The sequence below is a fragment of the Anarhichas minor genome, unplaced genomic scaffold (assembly GCF_050575085.1).
Source record: "Anarhichas minor isolate MPS153535 unplaced genomic scaffold, ASM5057508v1 ptg000028l, whole genome shotgun sequence".
Taxonomy (NCBI): domain Eukaryota; kingdom Metazoa; phylum Chordata; class Actinopteri; order Perciformes; family Anarhichadidae; genus Anarhichas; species Anarhichas minor.
In genome coordinates this window covers 17,200,178-17,212,546 of record NW_027466474.1, presented here as the reverse complement: position 1 = coordinate 17,212,546, position 12,369 = coordinate 17,200,178, and the positions used below count along the sequence as shown (strand labels likewise).

General features: G+C 43.6%; 1 long non-coding RNA gene across 1 annotated transcript; it reads right to left on the bottom strand.

Moving 5' to 3' along the window:
• Nucleotides 1-2,030: 2,030 nt before the first annotated feature.
• Nucleotides 2,031-3,142, bottom strand: LOC142962376 (uncharacterized). The gene is made up of 3 exons (XR_012957312.1): nt 2,966-3,142; nt 2,713-2,750; nt 2,031-2,055 (listed from the first exon to the last, which is right to left on the bottom strand). It is a non-coding gene; the product is annotated as an uncharacterized LOC142962376 (long non-coding RNA).
• Nucleotides 3,143-12,369: the final 9,227 nt, after the last annotated feature.

Genomic DNA, 12,369 nt, shown 5'->3' with positions numbered 1-12,369 from the left:
TGAGAGAAAAACATGTCCCTCGAAATGTAATTGAAATTGCAGTTTAATGATATTGGAATGTGATTTTGTAGGAAAAAGGAATGTTTCTAGTGAGATACAATATTAGTTTCCTCTTTCGTTGTAAATTGGATTAATTTGCTCTATCATCACGAAGGTCAAAGGTCACATTTTGCCTGAGTACACTGTGTTGGCGTTTATAGTGGTTTAAATGATCAGATCCCCTTCCAGGTAGCAGGTGCTTGTGATTCTATACAGGCAGTATGACGCGTCTCCTTTAAATCAAAAGTTTGGAATTTTATGTGGTACTTATTTTGCTTTCAAGTCAATAAAGTAGTAAAGGAAAAACTAAGTTTGCTTGTGTAATGCATGCACAGAAAACACATTGTGATAAGTGTAACCACAAATATTAACAATATCTGGTGTAATTGATCTTGTTTTGAACAATAAGATTAAACAATAATAAAAAGTTCAAAAACATTTATTGAATTTCAAATATATTCTTAATATATTATATATATATATATATATATATATATAATAGTACATTGCAAATACATTGCCAATAATTGTACTATTTGCAAATATATAAAATATACTAACATTGTACGTCTAACAATTTGCAAATTAAATCTTTAAACACTTTCAAATAAATGTAATATAGTGTATTTTCGAGAAATATAACAAAAATATACTTAACAGCGAGCAAAAAAATTCTGATTTAAGTTTATATGGTACATGTATTACTAAACAAAACAGAATGACCATGTTTCAAATTAAAACAACACAGAACACTGACCCATCAAAACAAATTGCACCGCTGCAGACTCTCGCTCACTAAATAGAAACACAAACATGCTCCACATTATGTTCCTTTCTTTTGGTTGAACTGCTCGTTGTTACACTTCCGTCTGATGACCGCTCGCACGTCCGAGGCACTCGTCTGCGGAAACTCTTGAATAACAGCATCTGTTAAGAGAAGAGACGAGAAATGATGTCACACAGCATATTCATACAACAGTTTCTTCTATTTTGACCACACAGGAAATCCTGTTGAACCAATATTATTTTTTGAACAGAAAATCAGGATTAATATTGAGGAACTATATCAATATGATATGCCAATATTCCTACCAGTGCAGGTCAAACATATTTCATCACTGGTGGTGTGTTGAACATGTGATCCTGCTGCTTTATAAATCACAGAAGCTTTAAATTGTCTACATACGACTCAAGACAATTACCTACCTGTTATGGCCTGCACTTTGGCAACGTCCAGTTGTCTTTTAGGAGGTCCCACTTTCCCAGACTTCCCAGTCAGGGTGGACAGTACAAGGACCTCCTTTGTGAACACCAGAGCAGCCAGCTCCTGGCAAAAAAGGGTCATGATCGATTAAGCCGCAGGAAGGCCCTCTTTGAAACCATCACTGTGCTGCCAGCCAAGGCGTGCTGTATATGAGAGAATCAATGGAACACATTAATATACAGTTGGAAGATCTCTCCCTACCCATTAGGAATTAATAGACCTTATTCACATATGAATACAATGTGCTTCATTATTTAAAACACTGCTAGTAGTCTGTACATCCCTCTATGGTGTGGAGGTTCCCACTCTCTACTAATTCACATGACTGATGTGTGACACATGTAACCTAGTAAATCCCATCACTTTATTTCTGACACATTTTAACTTGAACAGCAGACGATGCTGGGGAAGACAAAAGGAACGTGGTGTCATTTTTCTATAGCCCTTACACTGAGCAATCAACATTTACTTCACAATGACAAGTTAAAGCAAAAAAGTTCAGCATTGTTTTCCTTTCTCAAAATCACAGACATTTTCTATACATATTCAACAGGTGTGAACTGAGTTTTTTGTGCTGTCGCAATGACTTGTTATAACTATTAGTGATATTGGGATCTTAAAACATTTTCTGTAATACAAAACAGTACATGTGGCTGGTTACATTGACTTACCATATACTTCAGAATGAGATGCCCATCATCTTCCTCAAGTCGGATGCCTGGAGGATGGCCGCCCTTGAAAGCACTTGTCGCCTGTATAAAAGGATTACAGTTGTTGAAATATCCCTCAAAACATCAATAATTACAAAAAATGTTTAGAATATATATAGGACCTATGGTGACCTTAAAATATACACTGACTTCATTATATATTCTCTTAATGGAATAATTAATTATCTTAGTTCTGCTTACATGACCCTACTACCTTTACTTATAGTTATTCTCATAAAGCACAACCTGGTGATTACCTTCACTTTACTGAAGCCTGCTTCTGGTGAACTCAGACTAGACTTACACAAAGTGAGCTGCTGTTGCTCTGTAATGACTCAGCGTCATTGTGTTGACTGAACGGCAGCTTGCTGCTGAAATACAACGTTAACGTTACGGTGTCACGCCGTTCAGTTTACATTATGAGGGACGGTAACATTAACCGAGCAATATCATGTTAGCTTAATGTTAACATACATGTCACCTTCACATTATGTTACTACACAACTAAGCTAGCTGTTGTGACGTTAGCTAAAGTAGCAACTAAGCTAACATTAGCTGTTGTAACGTTAGCTAAAGTAGCAAACACAAAATTGATAGTCAGCTAAATGATTTTTTCGATCAAACACTGTTTTAAAGTGTAAGGAAAACTCTGTTTTAGAACAAATACAACACACATATGGTTATAAATTGCTTACTTACCGAAAACTGAGACCTGTGGACAGACAGCAGTGCACGAACTGTATTGCATCAAACATCAATGCACCGAATAATCGAAAACTTAATTATTGCTGTGTACATAGATAAATGAATATTAAACAGCATGTAGTCAACTACTGATGCTAACGCACTCCCATCGGCCCAGATTAATTAGTTAATTAATGTATTAATTTCTTGCATACGGTCATTATATCGTCTTCACTTTTATTTTGAAATATTCTTCTTTCCGGGTTACCTGTTGTGCTCTGCGTCTCGTTTTAAAGGAAAAAACAAAAAAGGGATTTGCAAAAACGAAATACGGCTCGTTATTTGACTTTGGTTTTTCCGTTTTTGGTTTGAAACGAAAAACGAGAATACCATGGTATTTCCGTATTTTGGTTTTTCCGAATTAACGGTAAAACAGATGACTAAAACGTACACGGACCTATGAAGCATAATTGGTGAGTTGCGTCGATATTTTAACTGCTTGTTTTGGGGTTGGTGGTCTGACAGGCGTTGACTGTACCTGCTGTTGTGATTGTATCTTGAAATGGTTTGCACCAATCGAATTACAAGAATCGTAGCTTTCTAAAGAGATATCGCATTAGTTTTACATAGCAGTTTTGTACATGACACAGATACACTAAACACTCCAACGGCCGCGGGCGGACTGTCAGAGTGCTAACAACACTGTGAGTGTTAGAAACCAACACTCCTAGTGAAAGGAAACAACACAATTTAGTGTTAAAAATACACTTTCACATGTCGTTAAACAACACTGTGAGTGTTAGGCATAGTGTTATGCCTGTGTTTATATAATCCTCACCGGTAATATTAACACTGCCAGTTAAATTCACACTTCCGATTTTGCTGAGTAGGCTCATTGCAATGGGTTCCATGTGTACATGACGTCATCACATGGAACCCATGGCTATCATTTACAAATGGAACCCATGGCTTTGTGATGTCACAAATGGAACCCATGGCTTTGTGATGTCACAAATAGAACCCATGGCTTTGATTCCAAAGCAACATTCCAAGCTGTTTCTGTTTGAGTGAGAACCAGATGCAGTGAGTCAGTCTATCATGAATGCAGTCAGGATGAGGCTGCTTTTGGACCTTCAGCCAAACGTCTCTGCATCACTCCTCTGCGCCTCTCTGAAGTAGGCTCTGACTTGATATATGAAAAATAATGAGACATTTATTATATTTAGATACGTAGAGTTTTTTTTGAGGGGGGGGGGGGTTAACTGGCCAGCCAGCGTTTCTCAGATTGGAGTGAGACAGGAGAAAGGTGATCTTCACAATAAAACATCTTTGATGTAACATGTCGAGTCTTGGCCAATCAGCGTTAAGATGTTTACACCGTCTTCATTTCCACATGAGGCCCAGATACTGATAAGATGATGTGGTAAGAGCTTCAGTAATGACCACAGCCAGTGTACCAACAGTCCCAACAGTCCCACGTTGCTCCCAAGGACCCTGAAGTAATGAGAGTGTTAAGGTGCCTGTACCTTCATTTCAGCAGGTTGATAATGCAGAGGTGTGTATAGATTACAGCTATTATTTTACTCTTGATAAACTACCTTAGCCAGAGTAGATTATCATTTAAATTAAATCATTTAACTGGATTGAATGCATATTAATTGCAAATAGAAGATTGGCCACAATTCAACAGCTTTACAGTAACAGTGGAAGTTAATATTAAGACATACAGTAACAGTGTTTAATGAAAACGAATCACTTTCTTCTGTACAGGCGATGGTTCTCGCTACTCTTGCTATCTGTGTTTTTATATGACTACAACTTTTGAAAATGAGACCTCGGTCTCAATGGATTTTGTCGAAATAAACGTTGACATTAATAATATTGATTGGAAAAAAAGAAAAAGCTAACTAGCCAGCTGTTCAACTAGAGCTGACATACTGATTAATAACTGAATAATAAAATAGTTTTTTGCTTAAAGTAAATATTGTCTTATCACTTAATTTTATTCTCAGAGTACACCAGAATGCTACATTTTAAAGCTCATATTTAAAAGAAAATTCTCCCGACAGGGTTTTGGGCTTGTCACCTTTTTCACCTTTTATGAGTTTGCAGGTATGTTTATTAAAAAAAACAAATGTCTTTGACATAATTCAGAAAAAGTCACTTTTAACCGGCAACTATGACAGCAAACAATATAATTATCTATAATGTAAAACCAATTATTCAAGATTTATAGGCTTGTTGTCAAATATAATTCAACCGCATTTGTGAATTAGAAACGCATGTTACATTACTGACTGACAGTCCACTAAACAGAACAATTTCAGGCCAGCAAACACAAAAATATAATAACATTATTGTTGTTATTATTATTTTTTGTATATTATTATCATAAAAACCACAATCACATTGCGTTGCTCTTATTTCCATCCTATTCATTGATGTATCTTTTGTATTTGCTGCCGCAGAAAGCCAATTTCCCCACAGGGATCTACTTCTTTATCAAATGTAATCTAAATCTCCGTGCCATTACTTTGAATCTTGTCCTTGACTGTTTGTTGTGAGTTAGCTGCTCTCATGAATGCATAACACAAACACCCCATCAAAACTAATGTGAACTCTTTAATCTCCTGGTTCCATCCTCTCAGTCTCCTCTCCTCCATATTCGTACAGGACAAACTCTTCAAACTATCCATTACAGCAAGGTCACAGCTCTGTTTTACATATGATAAGAAAACAGGGAATGACATGTAGTCGTGCAGGCATCTGGTGCAGTGATGCTCTGTTAAGCTTGTGGCAAGATGATTCATTTTGTGGGTTTTTTGTGGGTCATGCTGAAGTTGAAAATTAATCATTGGTGTCAATTTTATTCCTTTACGGATACATTGTTGTGAGTCACATTATTAGAGGAACAGACAGCCACACACACAGAATCCATTATCCATTCACTCTGTATGTGGCATCCACTAACCAAATGTCTGTGTTTCTTGACCCCCCAGGACCATGGATGGACCACTTTGTACCACAGAAGAACCCCACACCTCTACTGCTTCAAACAGCTAGCTGGCACACCTGCACAATAAACACACACACACACACACAAACACACACGCACACACACACACACACACACCTAAACACAAACACACGTACACACACACACATAATCCATTATCCATTCACTCTGTATGTGGCATACACTAACCAAACGTCTGTGTTTCTTGACCCCCCCAGGACCATGGATGGTGCCCCCAAGACCACAGACGATCCCATTCGGACCACGGAAGAACCCCACACCTCTACTGCTTCAAACAGCTAGCTGGCACACCTGCACAATACACACACACATGTACACACACACACAGAATCCATTATCCATTCACTCTGTATGTGGCATACACTAACCAAATGTCTGTGTTTCTTGACCCCCCAGGACCACAGACGATTCCATTCGGACCACGGAAGAACCCCACACCTCGACTGCTTCAAACACGCAGCTGACACACCTGCACAATAAACACACACAAACACACACGCACACACACACACACACACACACACACACCTAAACACAAACACACGTACACACACACACAGAATCCATTATCCATTCACTCTGTATGTGGCATACACTAACCAAACGTCTGTGTTTCTTGACCCCCCCCCAGGACCATGGATGGTGCCCCCAAGACCACATACGATCCCATTCGGACCACGGATGAACCCCACACCTCTACTGTTTCAAACACGCAGCTGAAACACCTACACACACAAACACACGTACACACAAACATAGAGAATCCATTATCCATTCACTCTGTATGTGGCATACACTAACCAAACGTCTGTGTTTCGTGACCCCCAGGACCATGGATGGACCCCTTCAAACCACGGAAGAACCTCACACCTCTACTGCTTCAAACACGCAGCTGAAACACCTACACACACAAACACACGTACACACACACACAGAGAATCCATTATCCATTCACTCTGTGTGTGGCATACACTAACCAAATGTCTATGTTTCTTGACCCCCCAGGACCATGGATGGTGCCCCCAAGACCACAGACGATCCCATTCGGACCACGGAAGAACCCCACACCTCTACTGCTTCAAACACGTAGCTGACACACCTGCACACACACACACACACACACCTAAACACAAACACACGTACACACACACAGAATCCATTATCCATTCACTCTGTATGTGGCATCCACTAACCAAACGTCTATGTTTCTTGACCCCCCAGGACCATGGATGGTGCCTCCAAGACCACAGACGATCCCATTCGGACCATGGAAGAACCCCACACCTCTACTGCTTCAAACAGCTAGCTGGCACACCTGCACAATACACACACACACACACACGTACACACACACACACAGAATCCATTATCCATTCACTCTGTATGTGGCATACACTAACCAAATGTCTGTGTTTCTTGACCCCCCAGGACCATGGATGGACCACTTTGAACCACGGAAGAACCCCACACCTCTACTGCTTCAAACAGCTAGCTGGCACACCTGCACACACAAACACACGTACACACACACACAGAGAATCCATTATCCATTCACTCTGTATGTGGCATACACTAACCAAATGTCTGTGTTTCTTGACCCCCCCAGGACCATGGATGGTGCCCCCAAGACCACAGACGATCCCATTCGGACCACGGAAGAACCCCACACCTCTACTGTTTCAAACACGCAGCTGAAACACCTACACACACAAACACACGTACACACACACACAGAATCCATTATCCATTCACTTTGTATGTGGCATACACTAACCAAACGTCTGTGTTTCTTGACCCCCCCAGGACCATGGATGGTGCCCCCAAGACCACAGACGATCCCATTCGGACCACGGAAGAACCCCACACCTCTACTGTTTCAAACACGCAGCTGAAACACCTACACACACAAACACACGTACACACACACAGAGAATCCATTATCCATTCACTCTGTATGTGGCATACACTAACCAAACGTCTGTGTTTCTTGACCCCCCCAGGACCATGGATGGTGCCCCCAAGACCACAGACGATCCCATTCGGACCACGGAAGAACCCCACACCTCTACTGTTTCAAACACGCAGCTGAAACACCTACACACACAAACACACGTACACACACACAGAGAATCCATTATCCATTCACTCTGTATGTGGCATACACTAACCAAATGTCTGTGTTTCTTGACCCCCCCCAGGACCATGGATGGTGCCCCCAAGACCACAGACGATCCCATTCGGACCACGGAAGAACCCCACACCTCTACTGTTTCAAACACGTAGCTGACACACCTGCACACACACACACACACACACACACCTAAACACAAACACACGTACACACACACAGAATCCATTATCCATTCACTCTGTATGTGGCATCCACGAACCAAATGTCTGTGTTTCTTGACCCCCCAGGACCATGGATGGACCCCTTCAATCCACGGAAGAACCCCACACCTCTACTGCTTCAAACACGCAGCTGAAACACCTACACACACAAACACACGTACACACACACACAGAATCCATTATCCATTCACTCTGTATGTGGCATCCACTAACCAAATGTCTGTGTTTCTTGACCCCCCCAGGACCATGAATGGTGCCCCTTCAAACCACGGAAGAACCCCACACCTCTACTGCTTCAAACACGCAGCTGAAACACCTACACACACAAACACACGTACACACACACAGAGAATCCATTATCCATTCACTCTGTATGTGGCATACACTAACCAAACGTCTGTGTTTCTTGACCCCCCCAGGACCATGAATGGTGCCCATTCAAACCACGGAAGAACCCCACACCTCTACTGCTTCAAACACGCAGCTGAAACACCTACACACACAAACACACGTACACACACACAGAGAATCCATTATCCATTCACTCTGTATGTGGCATACACTAACCAAACGTCTGTGTTTCTTGACCCCCCCAGGACCATGAATGGTGCCCCTTCAAACCACGGAAGAACCCCACACCTCTACTGCTTCAAACACGCAGCTGAAACACCTACACACACAAACACACGTACACACACACACAGAATCCATTATCCATTCACTCTGTATGTGGCATACACTAACCAAACGTCTGTGTTTCTTGACCCCCCCAGGACCATGGATGGTGCCCCCAAGACCACAGACGATCCCATTCGGACCACGGAAGAACCCCACACCTCTACTGTTTCAAACACGCAGCTGAAACACCTACACACACAAACACACGTACACACACACAGAGAATCCATTATCCATTCACTCTGTATGTGGCATACACTAACCAAATGTCTGTGTTTCTTGACCCCCCCAGGACCATGAATGGTGCCCCTTCAAACCACGGAAGAACCCCACACCTCTACTGCTTCAAACACGTAGCTGAAACACCTACACACACAAACACACGTACACACACACAGAGAATCCGTTATCCATTCACTCTGTATGTGGCATACACTAACCAAACGTCTGTGTTTCTTGACCCCCCCAGGACCATGGATGGTGCCCCCAAGACCACAGACGATCCCATTCGGACCACGGAAGAACCCCACACCTCTACTGCTTCAAACAGCTAGCTGGCACAACTGCACAATACACACACACACACGTACACACACACACAGAATCCGTTATCCATTCACTCTGTATGTGGCATACACTAACCAAACGTCTGTGTTTCTTGACCCCCCCCAGGACCATGGATGGTGCCCCCAAGACCACAGACGATCCCATTCGGACCACGGAAGAACCCCACACCTCTACTGCTTCAAACACGTAGCTGACACACCTGCACACACACACACACACACACACACACACCTAAACACAAACACACGTACACACACACAGAATCCATTATCCATTCACTCTGTATGTGGCATACACTAACCAAATGTCTGTGTTTCTTGACCCCCCCAGAACCATGGATGGTGCCCCCAAGACCACATACGATCCCATTCGGACCACGGAAGAACCCCACACCTCTATTGCTTCAAACAGCTAGCTGGCATACCTGCACAATACACACACACACACACACGTACACACACACACAGAATCCGTTATCCATTCACTCTGTATGTGGCATACACTAACCAAATGTCTGTGTTTCTTGACCCCCCAGGACCATGGATGGACCACTTTGAACCACGGAAGAACCCCACACCTCTACTGCTTCAAACAGCTAGCTGGCACACCTGCACACACAAACACACGTACACACACACACAGAATCCGTTATCCATTCACTCTGTATGTGGCATACACTAACCAAATGTCTGTGTTTCTTGACCCCCCCAGGACCATGGATGGTGCCCCCAAGACCACAGACGATCCCATTCGGACCACGGAAGAACCCCACACCTCTACTGTTTCAAACACGCAGCTGAAACACCTACACACACAAACACACGTACACACACACACAGAATCCATTATCCATTCACTTTGTATGTGGCATACACTAACCAAACGTCTGTGTTTCTTGACCCCCCCCAGGACCATGGATGGTGCCCCCAAGACCACAGACGATCCCATTCGGACCACGGAAGAACCCCACACCTCTACTGTTTCAAACACGCAGCTGAAACACCTACACACACAAACACACGTACACACACACAGAGAATCCATTATCCATTCACTCTGTATGTGGCATACACTAACCAAATGTCTGTGTTTCTTGACCCCCCCCAGGACCATGGATGGTGCCCCCAAGACCACAGACGATCCCATTCGGACCACGGAAGAACCCCACACCTCTACTGTTTCAAACACGTAGCTGACACACCTGCACACACACACACACACACACACACCTAAACACAAACACACGTACACACACACAGAATCCATTATCCATTCACTCTGTATGTGGCATCCACGAACCAAATGTCTGTGTTTCTTGACCCCCCAGGACCATGGATGGACCCCTTCAATCCACGGAAGAACCCCACACCTCTACTGCTTCAAACACGCAGCTGAAACACCTACACACACAAGCACACGTACACACACACACAGAATCCATTATCCATTCACTCTGTATGTGGCATCCACTAACCAAATGTCTGTGTTTCTTGACCCCCCCAGGACCATGAATGGTGCCCCTTCAAACCACGGAAGAACCCCACACCTCTACTGCTTCAAACACGCAGCTGAAACACCTACACACACAAACACACGTACACACACACAGAGAATCCATTATCCATTCACTCTGTATGTGGCATACACTAACCAAACGTCTGTGTTTCTTGACCCCCCCAGGACCATGAATGGTGCCCATTCAAACCACGGAAGAACCCCACACCTCTACTGCTTCAAACACGCAGCTGAAACACCTACACACACAAACACACGTACACACACACAGAGAATCCATTATCCATTCACTCTGTATGTGGCATACACTAACCAAACGTCTGTGTTTCTTGACCCCCCCAGGACCATGAATGGTGCCCCTTCAAACCACGGAAGAACCCCACACCTCTACTGCTTCAAACACGCAGCTGAAACACCTACACACACAAACACACGTACACACACACACAGAATCCATTATCCATTCACTCTGTATGTGGCATACACTAACCAAACGTCTGTGTTTCTTGACCCCCCCAGGACCATGGATGGTGCCCCCAAGACCACAGACGATCCCATTCGGACCACGGAAGAACCCCACACCTCTACTGTTTCAAACACGCAGCTGAAACACCTACACACACAAACACACGTACACACACACAGAGAATCCATTATCCATTCACTCTGTATGTGGCATACACTAACCAAATGTCTGTGTTTCTTGACCCCCCCAGGACCATGAATGGTGCCCCTTCAAACCACGGAAGAACCCCACACCTCTACTGCTTCAAACACGTAGCTGAAACACCTACACACACAAACACACGTACACACACACAGAGAATCCATTATCCATTCACTCTGTATGTGGCATACACTAACCAAACGTCTGTGTTTCTTGACCCCCCCCAGGACCATGAATGGTGCCCCTTCAAACCACGGAAGAACCCCACACCTCTACTGCTTCAAACACGCAGCTGAAACACCTACACACACAAACACACGTACACACACACAGAGAATCCGTTATCCATTCACTCTGTATGTGGCATACACTAACCAAACGTCTGTGTTTCTTGACCCCCCCAGGACCATGGATGGTGCCCCCAAGACCACAGACGATCCCATTCGGACCACGGAAGAACCCCACACCTCTACTGCTTCAAACAGCTAGCTGGCACAACTGCACAATACACACACACACACGTACACACACACACAGAATCCGTTATCCATTCACTCTGTATGTGGCATACACTAACCAAACGTCTGTGTTTCTTGACCCCCCCCAGGACCATGGATGGTGCCCCCAAGACCACAGACGATCCCATTCGGACCACGGAAGAACCCCACACCTCTACTGTTTCAAACACGCAGCTGAAACACCTACACACACAAACACACGTACACACACACAGAGAATCCATTATCCATTCACTCTGTATGTGGCATACACTAACCAAACGTCTGTGTTTCTTGACCCCCCCAGGACCATGAATGGTGCCCCTTCAAACCACGGAAGAACCCCACACCTCTACTGC